Genomic DNA, 10,000 nt, shown 5'->3' with positions numbered 1-10,000 from the left:
TGTTGTTGTTGTTGCTGTTGTTGTTATTATTATTATCATTATTATTATTATTATAATTATTATTATAGTGAGCTGGCAGAATCGTTAGCACACTGGGTGAAATGCTAAGTGGTATTTCATCTGTCTTCACATTTTGAGTTCAAATACCGCTAAGGTTGACTTTGTCGTTCATCCTTTCGGAGTTGATAAAATAAATACCAGTTGAGTACTGGGGTCAATGTAATCAACTAGTACCCTCCTCCAAAATTTCAGGTTTTGTGTCTTTAGTAGAAAGGATTATTATTATCCTTATCATTGTAATAATTTCCGTTATTATTATTGGCCGTCAAAGCATACACATATATATTTGTATCATTCTATAGTTTGTCCATATTTAACAGCATTAACAAATGAAAGTTTCTTTGAAGTGTTTGCTTAAAAGAATTTCAATTCCTCAGGAAAGCCTACTCTTAATGCCCAAAGATAAACAATAAAAAGTTTGTTTTTCCATACTTTTACTTTATTTATTTGCACACTGTAAATACATCTAAAATGGCTACTTAACACCAACAGAATGCTACTGTAACAAATGAAGACAAAATAAGACAACACAAAAACAAAACACTCAACAGAATGAACGAAAGAGGAAAAAATGAACATTTGAATGAACAATTAACAAATAAAATATCCAAAATAATCAGACAAGTAACTTCAAAAATAGTGACAGTTACAACAGCAACAACAGTGACAAGGCTTCTAAAGTAATTGCTTTAAAGCAATTCTTGTCTCAATTCTAGCACAAACAGAACAAGGAGAATTGTCAAACTTAACACGATTTTAATAACAAAAAACAAAAAGAGAGAAGAAACACAGGTTGGAGAATTTTATGAATCAAACAATATTTCTTTGCTAAAGGATATAATTCATGACAGAGTGAAGTGAAAAAATATATACCTGTATTTTACTAAAGAAAGAACTGGACTAAACCTTTTCCCATAAGACAAGTGCCTATCTCAGAAAAAAAATTCTCTCCAAAAGAGGAGAAAGTTATAGCACTATCTCTGCACTTTCAAAAACTGAAGACTCAGCCAAAACACAGGCTGAAATTGTTGGGTATACCTTCACCTATACATTTGTGTCCCCAGTACATTGGGCAAAACAATATAAGAGTGACACTAAAAAGTAGTGGAAATGGTGGTTGGTTGTGACTTTTGTATTTCACTATGGACAACTGATTAAAGTAGAGCTAATGAGAGGCAGAATATGGCTAGGGGGTCAATAAAATGGATTTGCAAATCCTTGTGCTTGAAAGCCACAAAACCATACTGGAACCATGGCCAGTTGAGGGTACCAAGACATACAGCATAAGATTGACAATAAAGAACAAATGGCTTAGTTGCTATATTTGTTATAGTTAGAACCACCTCAGAGCCTCTCCCTCTGAAGAACCAGAAGGATTAGGCAAAGAAATGAGAAATAAAATTAACTGAGACTGCCTGAGACAGTAAAAAGTGCAACAAACCCCAGTTTCCAGAGTACCACCAGTTAAGACTCTGGGAATGGCAGGAGAAATTGCAATATGCACAGTGGTAGAAACAAATGAGCAAGCAACTTATCCCCTACCAAGAGCCACTAGTTGCTCATTGCCATTGTTACGTAATGAGGAAGAAATATAAGGCTACAAAGGAATATGTATAAATTATCAAAGAAAACACTAAAGCTAAAACAAAACATTTCCAAAAAATGAAACATCAGCATGAAACAACAAAAAACAGGCAAGAAAGAACAATTTCTTCAAAACAACAAGGATATTACTGCACAGAAAACTAATGAAGAAAATGAAGAGGAGGACAAAGAATTAAGATTTATCATCCTTAAAATGTCAGACAACTAATTGACAAAATTTTAGCAAGGGACACTATTAGTGAATTGTTTTAGAGTTGAAGGTCACATAGAGCAACTTGAGCAACCGTACTCTGTGTGATGTTTTAGTCCTAGTTTAATCTTGAGCATAGTCTGGACTGTGAAACATCTTGATCTACACTTGATCTAGAAGCAAGATAATTTTCTACTTATGTATTATTCTTTTACTTTTTATCAGTATTAACCCTTTGGAAAGTATATGGTCTAACATTGTTTTTGGTTCTAATGAAGTGAATTACCTGTTTTGAGTGATCTTAATTAAAATTGCCCATCAAATTTTAATCTTAATTTATGGTCCAAATTTCTGCTTACTAAATTTACTAGATTCTTCATTCTTTTCAAAACCAATCAAAATAAGGACCATGTATTTAGACAGAAATATAGTAACAAAAGGGCTAATTTTAAGGAAAGACTATAACATGTTCAACACACCTATATCTCCCCCCTCATCACTTTGGCTGTGTCTCCTTGTCCAGGTCCTGTGCTACATACTTCTTCAATTTTCTTTTGCTTAGAACTGCTGTACTCCTCCCCAACTCCTATAATTCTCTCTTTACCAACACTTTTCCTACAGATGCTGACTACCAGTTATTAAAACTGAACATCAATAGACAACATTTTGTTTGAGAAGGTGTGCAAATATTATAGCAATGCCCTTTCTTTTATAGTTATCACATAAAAAAAAATCAGAGAAAGATTAGTGAAGTGGTCATCATAGGAAATAAATTTTCTGATTACTTGGATATGTGATATACTTCAAGCTTCTTTGTAGAGCCTGTGATATTTACCATTTATTACTATTCAGTAAATGATATTGTCTTGCAGTACAACTTTCAGTTTGCTTGCTATTCATTTGAGCAAAGTGATTTTTATGTTTTAATAGACAGACATAAGTAAAGAGCTGCTCGAATTGTTAGTGTATCAGACAAAATGCATAGCAGCATTTCTGCCAGCTCTTTACATTCTGAGTTCAAATTCCTCTGAGGCTAACTTTGCCTTTCATCTTTTCAGGGTAGATAAAATAAGTACCAGTTGAGCACTGGGGTTGATGTAATAAGCTAACCTCTACCAACAGAAACTGCTGACCTTTGGCTAAGATTCAAAAACACTATAGATGGACATGCTAATTGGCAAAGTTCTTAAATTCCATTAAGATAAAAAAAATAATTTCTATTTAATATAATTTATAATTAAGTAAATCAGGGCAACATTTGTAGCTATTAAAACACAGACAAACACTGTTGCAGTCACTACAGCTTTATCATTTACTATTTTGTAATAATACTTTCTACTACAGGCACAAGGCCTGAAATTTGGGGCATGGGGATAGTCGATTACATCAACCCTAGTGCTCCACTGGTACATATTTTATTGACCCTGAAAGGATAAAAGGCAAAGTCGGCCTTGGCAGAATTTGAACTTAGAACATAAAAATGGATGAAATGCTGCTAGGTATTTTGAGTGGTATACTAATGATTCTACCAGCTTGCTGCTTTATATTATTTAGTAATAATGACATATTATTATATGTCAGCAATACATTAAAGTAACATGTTAGTGGCCAAGACAAAGATAAAGTTCAAAGACTCTCTGATAACTAGTAATTAATAATATTACAAAACAATAATTAAGTTAAAGTCAATATAACATTGCATGTGTGTTTTAATTGCTACAATGACTCTACCATGATGTAACTGTTTAAGTTTGAACACATACTCCTAACCAAAATCAGATTTGAGGCATTATGGATAACATAGATAAATAAGGACCAGGAGATTTCAGATTTGACCTCTGGAAAGCTTGTAGAGTTTTACAGTATGTATTTTGGATTTAGAATAGCTACACTATGTTGTGAGAGGCAGACTTGATGGCAAGAAGAGCTTCTGGTCATTAATCACTACCCAAGAACAACCATCTAACCCAAACCAGTATCAAAAATCAGATATAAAATGCTGATGTTGATGACACAATTTCAGACTAAAATCACATGCCAAACATGTGTAACTCATGGTTTTACTTATGAGCTTTATTCTTTATTCTTTTACTTGTTTCAGTCATTTGACTGTGGCCATGCTGGAACACCATCTTTAGTCGAACAAATTGACCCAGGACTTATTCTTTGTAAGTCTAGTATTTATGCTATTGATTGTCAAGCGATGCTGGGAGATAGACACAGACACACATGCACACAAATATATACATATATGTACGATAGTCTTCTTTCAGTTTCTGTCTACCAAATCCACTCACAAGGTTTTGATCAGCCTGAGGCTGTAGTAGAAGACACTTGCCCAAGGTGTCATGCTGTGGGACTGAAACCAGAAGTATGTGGTTGGGAAGTAAGCTTCTTACCACACAGCTATGCCTATGCCTATGACAGCCTTTAGAAGATATCATCCCAATCCATGTAACTTTTACAGATTCAGATAGTAATCTGTATAGACATTAGTTATCCATTTGCACTCACTGTTGAATTTCAATGGCAATGTTAAGATGATTTACAATACTTGCTACATCTGCAATAAGAAAATAACAAGCATTTATAGATTCCTGACTACTTTTCTATTTTGAAATCATCCTTGCCATCGTCATCATCATCATTGTCATTGTCCTTGTCATTGTTTGACATTGAATGGCCTGGGGCTATAGTAGGAGATATTTGCCCAAGGTACTATGCAATGGGTCCGAACCCGAGACTACATAATTGCAAAGTGAGCTTCTTAATCATACAGCTATAAGTGATTTTGTCTATATTAAATTATTTTATATTGCAATCTGTAAACAATAGTGACATTGAAACAGTGCAATCATTGGTTTACTGCATTTCTAATGCTAAAAGTGACAAGAAAGTATCTGCAACTTGGTGCAATGGATTTTGTTACATGAACACTGTTTTTTGCAGATGTTTTCATTACTAGCCAAAATATATCAGCTACAGATATAAATATACCTGCATGACCATACATGTACACACACACACACACACACACACACACACGGATATACATACACTCACCAGCCACTTTGTAGCATAACATTCAAACTATCTCTCATTAAACAACAATAAGCCACAAAATAGCCTAACCGTTTCATTTGAAACATGGACCATACTTGGTTTTTTCATTTGAGCTGAAATAGCTTGTGATGTAAAGGAAGAGAAAGGACGGAAGTGAAGAGAGAATTAGAGAAGAAGTCTGGGTTAAGCCCCCAAATGCATGGTGCACATCACAGTGGGAAAAGGGGACAATAACCTCTGTGAATTCGAGGAACAATATGTCCATAGATGACATGCTGTGACATGTTTTGGATGTGCACAGGATCATCACTGCAACAGAGGATGGGGCCAACAGTAATGGACAAGAGGAGGAAGCCGGCAGGAACATGCCAAAAACTGAGGCCAGTCCTGAAGTCCCACGGCAGTCACAGAGAGAGCGGTGCCCTCCTCGCTGGTTGGCTGATTATGAGACAAGTTAAGGTATGTGGTCAGGATTGAGAAGAGGGCAAGGGCAGGTTGGTTGAATGATTTTCAGATCAGAGGGGCATGTGGAGCGATGAGCCAGGCTGTGTTGTAGGGAAGGATTGGAAGTGAGGGAGTAGGCATGTCCTGTTGGAAGTGCCATAGTGGACATGTGGCATCAGTGAAGCACGAGGGTCAGTTGGTGGCAAGCAGCACATCAGAGTGGATGTATGAGACGGTACAGCTACGGATAGTGCATGTGAATGTGGAACCTTGGAGATCGAGACAGCACGTGGACCTTGGAGATTGAGACAGCACGTGGACCTTGGAGATCGAGACAGCACGTGGAACTTGAAAGTGACCCTTTTTCCGGACTGACAGGTAAGACTACCATAATTCTCTCTTCACTTCCGTCTTTTTTCTTCCTTTACATCATACATCCAAAATTTGTTGTATTATGACAATATTAAAACTCATTAATTAATTTCATATTCACTCTTTACATCAAACGCTAATAAAATTAACTTCAATTTACAAACTAGTATTTTACGCATTTAAAATTGCTTGTTTTCACTTACTATTTTATTTTTTTTGATGTGTCACTTTGAGTAAGAAATATTTTTATTCATTTATTTATTCTAATTTAAATTTTTCTTTTTGTTAAGTCAAAATTCTAAGACTGAATTAGAAAAGACTAAGAAAACTTAAGTTCTCTAGAGTTCATTTCACCAATAAGACATTTTAGTGAAAATGAAGTCATATTGATTTCTCATAAATATACAAAGAAACTAAAATGGTTCGCTGTTCTTTGATTAGGTTCACCTGCTTTGCATAAAACTAGAACAAAAAAATTATTGGCAAGAAATAATTGAATTCATTCTTCCAGAAAATGGAAATTAACTTTCTTTTTATCTTATTTTTTTTTCACGTTTCTTATTTTCAGTTCTTTCCTTTTTGTCTGGGCCAATAGAAATATAATTGTGTTGTGTGTGTGTGTGTGTTTGTGTGTGTGTGTGTACATGCATATACATGTGCTTCTGTGTATGTGTCTGTATATGTGTACGTGCACATGTATAAATGTGTGCCTTTGTGTGTGTTGGTGTGTTTATGCATTTGTGTGTGTGTGTGTGTATGTACATATTTATGAATGTGTATGTGTACACGTGTACACTTGGGTTTCTGTATATATGTGTGTGTCTATACATGTGTATGTGAACATGTATATATGTGTACCTATATGTATTTATGTGCGTGTCTGTGTATGCGTGTGTGTTGCATATATGAATGTATGTATATGTATGTGTTTGTATGCGTGCATTTTTGCATCTGAATAACTTTCAAATTTTTCTTTGTTTTCTTTTTTACTTAATAAATAAAATTTCAAAATTAAAGTCTTTCGGGAACAAAGTAACTAACATGATAGAAAAGTGGCTGACTCTAAGGTTTGGTCGACCAGTCTCACTAAAATAACTGATGGAAAACATAATAGAAATAGGCTAAAAATAGATTTCTAATAATAATGAGGACTACACTCTCTGAGTGGTTGGCGTTAGGAAGGGCATCCAGCTGTAGAAACTCTGCCAAATTAGATTGGAGCCTGGTGTAGCCATCTGGTTTCACCAGTCCTCAGTCAAATCGTCCAACCCATGCTAGCATGGAAAGCAGACGTTAAACGATGATGATGATGATGATGATGATTACATGGGCAACGATGATGTTAACGGTAGTGGTGATGTTCATGGTGATGATAATGACACTGATGATGATGATGGCGATGGTGGAGATGATAAATGAAGATGACGACAATGAAAATTATTTCTAATAAAAACACAAAGCCAGAAAGTCCTAGCCTGTGACAGAAACTTTGGTTTAGTGATCCTAGTAAATGACACTTACCCAAAATGCGACGCAGTTGAACTGAATCCAAAACCATGTGGTTGTGAAGTAAATTTCTTAATCATGTGTGTGTGTGTGTGTGTGTTTGTGTGTGTGTGTGTGTGTGTGTGTTTTGTGTGTTATGCATTGAAGTGAAACTCTTATTCCTTGTTCTTCTCCAACTCTTTTTCTTTCTCTCTCTCTCTGTTTTCTCCTTTCTCTCTCTGTTTTCTCCTTTCTCTCTCTCTGTTTTCTCCTTTCTCTCTCTCTGTTTTCTCCTTTCTCTCTCTCTGTTTTCTCTTTTCTCTCTATATAAATATTTTATTCTGCCTAGCCATGCTTTTTCTTCAACACTCCTTGTAGGCAGATTCTGCTGACATAGCCTAGCCAAAGCTATATATAAAGTTGAAATGTATGTATTAACTGAAGAAAGTATTATGTAAGAGATGAATGTTTTTTCTCTCTTGCATAATTATCTGAATATGTGTGCTAAATACATCCAAAATATATCAATATTTGGCTTGAATTTTTATTATTATTAATATTATTGTTGTTGTTGTTGGTTATTGTTGTCGCTATTATTATTTGTATTATGATGATCTATCTATCTATTTCTCTCTCTCTCTCTCTCTCTCTCTCTCTCTCTCTCTCTCTCTATATATATATATATATATATATATATATATATATATATATACACACACACACACACACACACACACACACACACACACACATATATATATATGTATATATAAAACAAAGTTATTTTATTCTACACAGGTAGAAATATAGGTAAAATAGTGATTGAAAATGCACTGAGAGTAGTTAAAATATTTTTTACTAATATATTTAAAGCTTTAACTAATTTTACAGTTTACATTGATTTTCAAAAAGTTCAAATAGAAAGACATGGCTTATGTCACAGCAGTCTTGTATATAAATTAAGCCAAGGAACCAAAATGGACAGAAAAGAAACTCTCATTGATGCAAGTTCTATTTGAAACTGATTTCCATCATTATTTTTGAAATTCACATAGTCTTTACTTGGCTATCTCAAGGGACAGCTCTCTCCACTTAAGCTATTATATTCAATTCTCATTTGTCCTGCCATTTCCTACTGTTGATATGTGCACATGCAAAATAAGATAGTTAATTTATGAATATTCAGTCTTTCATTAATCTCTGTCCTCACCACATCCTGTCCACAGATGTGAATGACAATAGTGTATTTGGTCAATAAACTCTAACAAGGTATCTATGTTCAATCTCAATAACATATAAGCCATCTTCAAGATACTTAGAGCTCAGGAAGAATTTTGGTTTTCCATGTTATCAAAAAGTTAATAGCTGAGCCAATCTTTATAGAACCATAGGGGGATAAAAGTTCTATAATGCAATGGTCCTTAAACTGATAAATAGCAGGAAGGTCCCATCTAAAAACATTAATGAAAAACTTTGTCCCTTTTTACTAATGTAAAGACAAGAGAGTTAGCATCCAAGTAATTCTTCTGTCTTTGCTACAGTCTTGGACATGTTAAATTCTACAATCTCTCTGCATCTAAAGCAATGGTTCTCAACCAGGATCCGTATGACCCTTGGTGGGGTGGGGAGATTCATATAAGATTTTGTTGTTAAAGATTACAAGCAATAAATTGGTTATACATTTACAACACACAAAATATTCTAACAATTTGTTTTGTACAATTCCTAATAATATTTAGTTATAAAAATACAGTATGATTGTTTTTTTAACATAGGGTCCAGCAGACTAAAATAGGTATCAAAAGGGTCCATAGGAACAAAAAATGGTTGAGAACCACTGCTCTTAGGTAATAGTACCAGGAGATATGGAATATAAGCCTCCAACTCCAATAAAATCATTCACTTCATTACCTGCTGTCTTTCAAAGCTAATGAATATATTCATGCTATTACCCTTGTTACCAATCTTTAGTAAAGGCTTCAAAATATCAGCTCTGTTAGACACCTATTCTTTCCAACAGCATAACTGGGATAATTGAAAGTAAGTAAACTTGTCACCAAACTGAATTTATCCATACAAAAAAAATCACATTTTCCACCAGAGGCTGATTTTTCTAATACTAGTAACAAGTTAAGCATGCTTCAAGTCGCTTTAATACATCATTAGAATTAAAAGTAAAATACCTGTTGGTTATAAATGAGCATCCATTCTAGATTATTTCAGTAAAAACTACCATATTTGCAAGTAATCAGACCAGGTATGTTATTTTAGGGAAAAGATTCTTCGGTATTAAGGAGTCTGAGGCCCTAAGCATTGCATTCCTAATTCTGACAAGCAACTAAGTAAAACAATATCAACTAAAATATAACATTTTATTTCAGTTTTTCAAATATCAAAGACATGTAATATATTCCATTTGCAATAGAGCCTTCATCAATATTTATATATTGTCTTTGGTAGATACTTTAGATTAAGAGATAAGCCTCTGGACAGACAAACCACAGATAGTTTCAAGTCAATTTCCCTTTATGATACAGATGCCTTTGGAAAAGATATAAATGCTGTATCATTCTAATTCCCCTTCCCTAAAATATATAATCAGCCTGCCTGTTCAACAAAGGATCAAGAGACTAATATAATTTTGTTCTCCAAAGTCCTGAGTTCAAATGCTGCCAAGTTCAGTTTTACCTTTCAATTCTTCTAGAGTCAATAAAATAGGCATCAACCATCTCTCTCTCTCTCTCTCTCTCTCTCTCTCTCTCTCTCTCTCTCTCTCTCTCT

At 34.4% G+C, this 10,000-nt stretch overlaps 1 protein-coding gene across 6 annotated transcripts in view; it reads right to left on the bottom strand.

Annotated features, from left to right (window-relative positions):
• The window catches only part of LOC106879548 (high-affinity choline transporter 1), a 217,228-nt gene that overhangs the window by 39,738 nt on the left and 167,490 nt on the right, over positions 1-10,000 (bottom strand). The gene's annotated exons all lie outside the window — the stretch shown is intronic.

Source organism: Octopus bimaculoides, chromosome 3, assembly GCF_001194135.2.
Source record: "Octopus bimaculoides isolate UCB-OBI-ISO-001 chromosome 3, ASM119413v2, whole genome shotgun sequence".
NCBI lineage: Eukaryota > Metazoa > Mollusca > Cephalopoda > Octopoda > Octopodidae > Octopus > Octopus bimaculoides.
The sequence above is the reverse complement of the archived record's forward strand: the minus strand, read 5'-3'. Positions and strand labels throughout refer to the sequence as shown.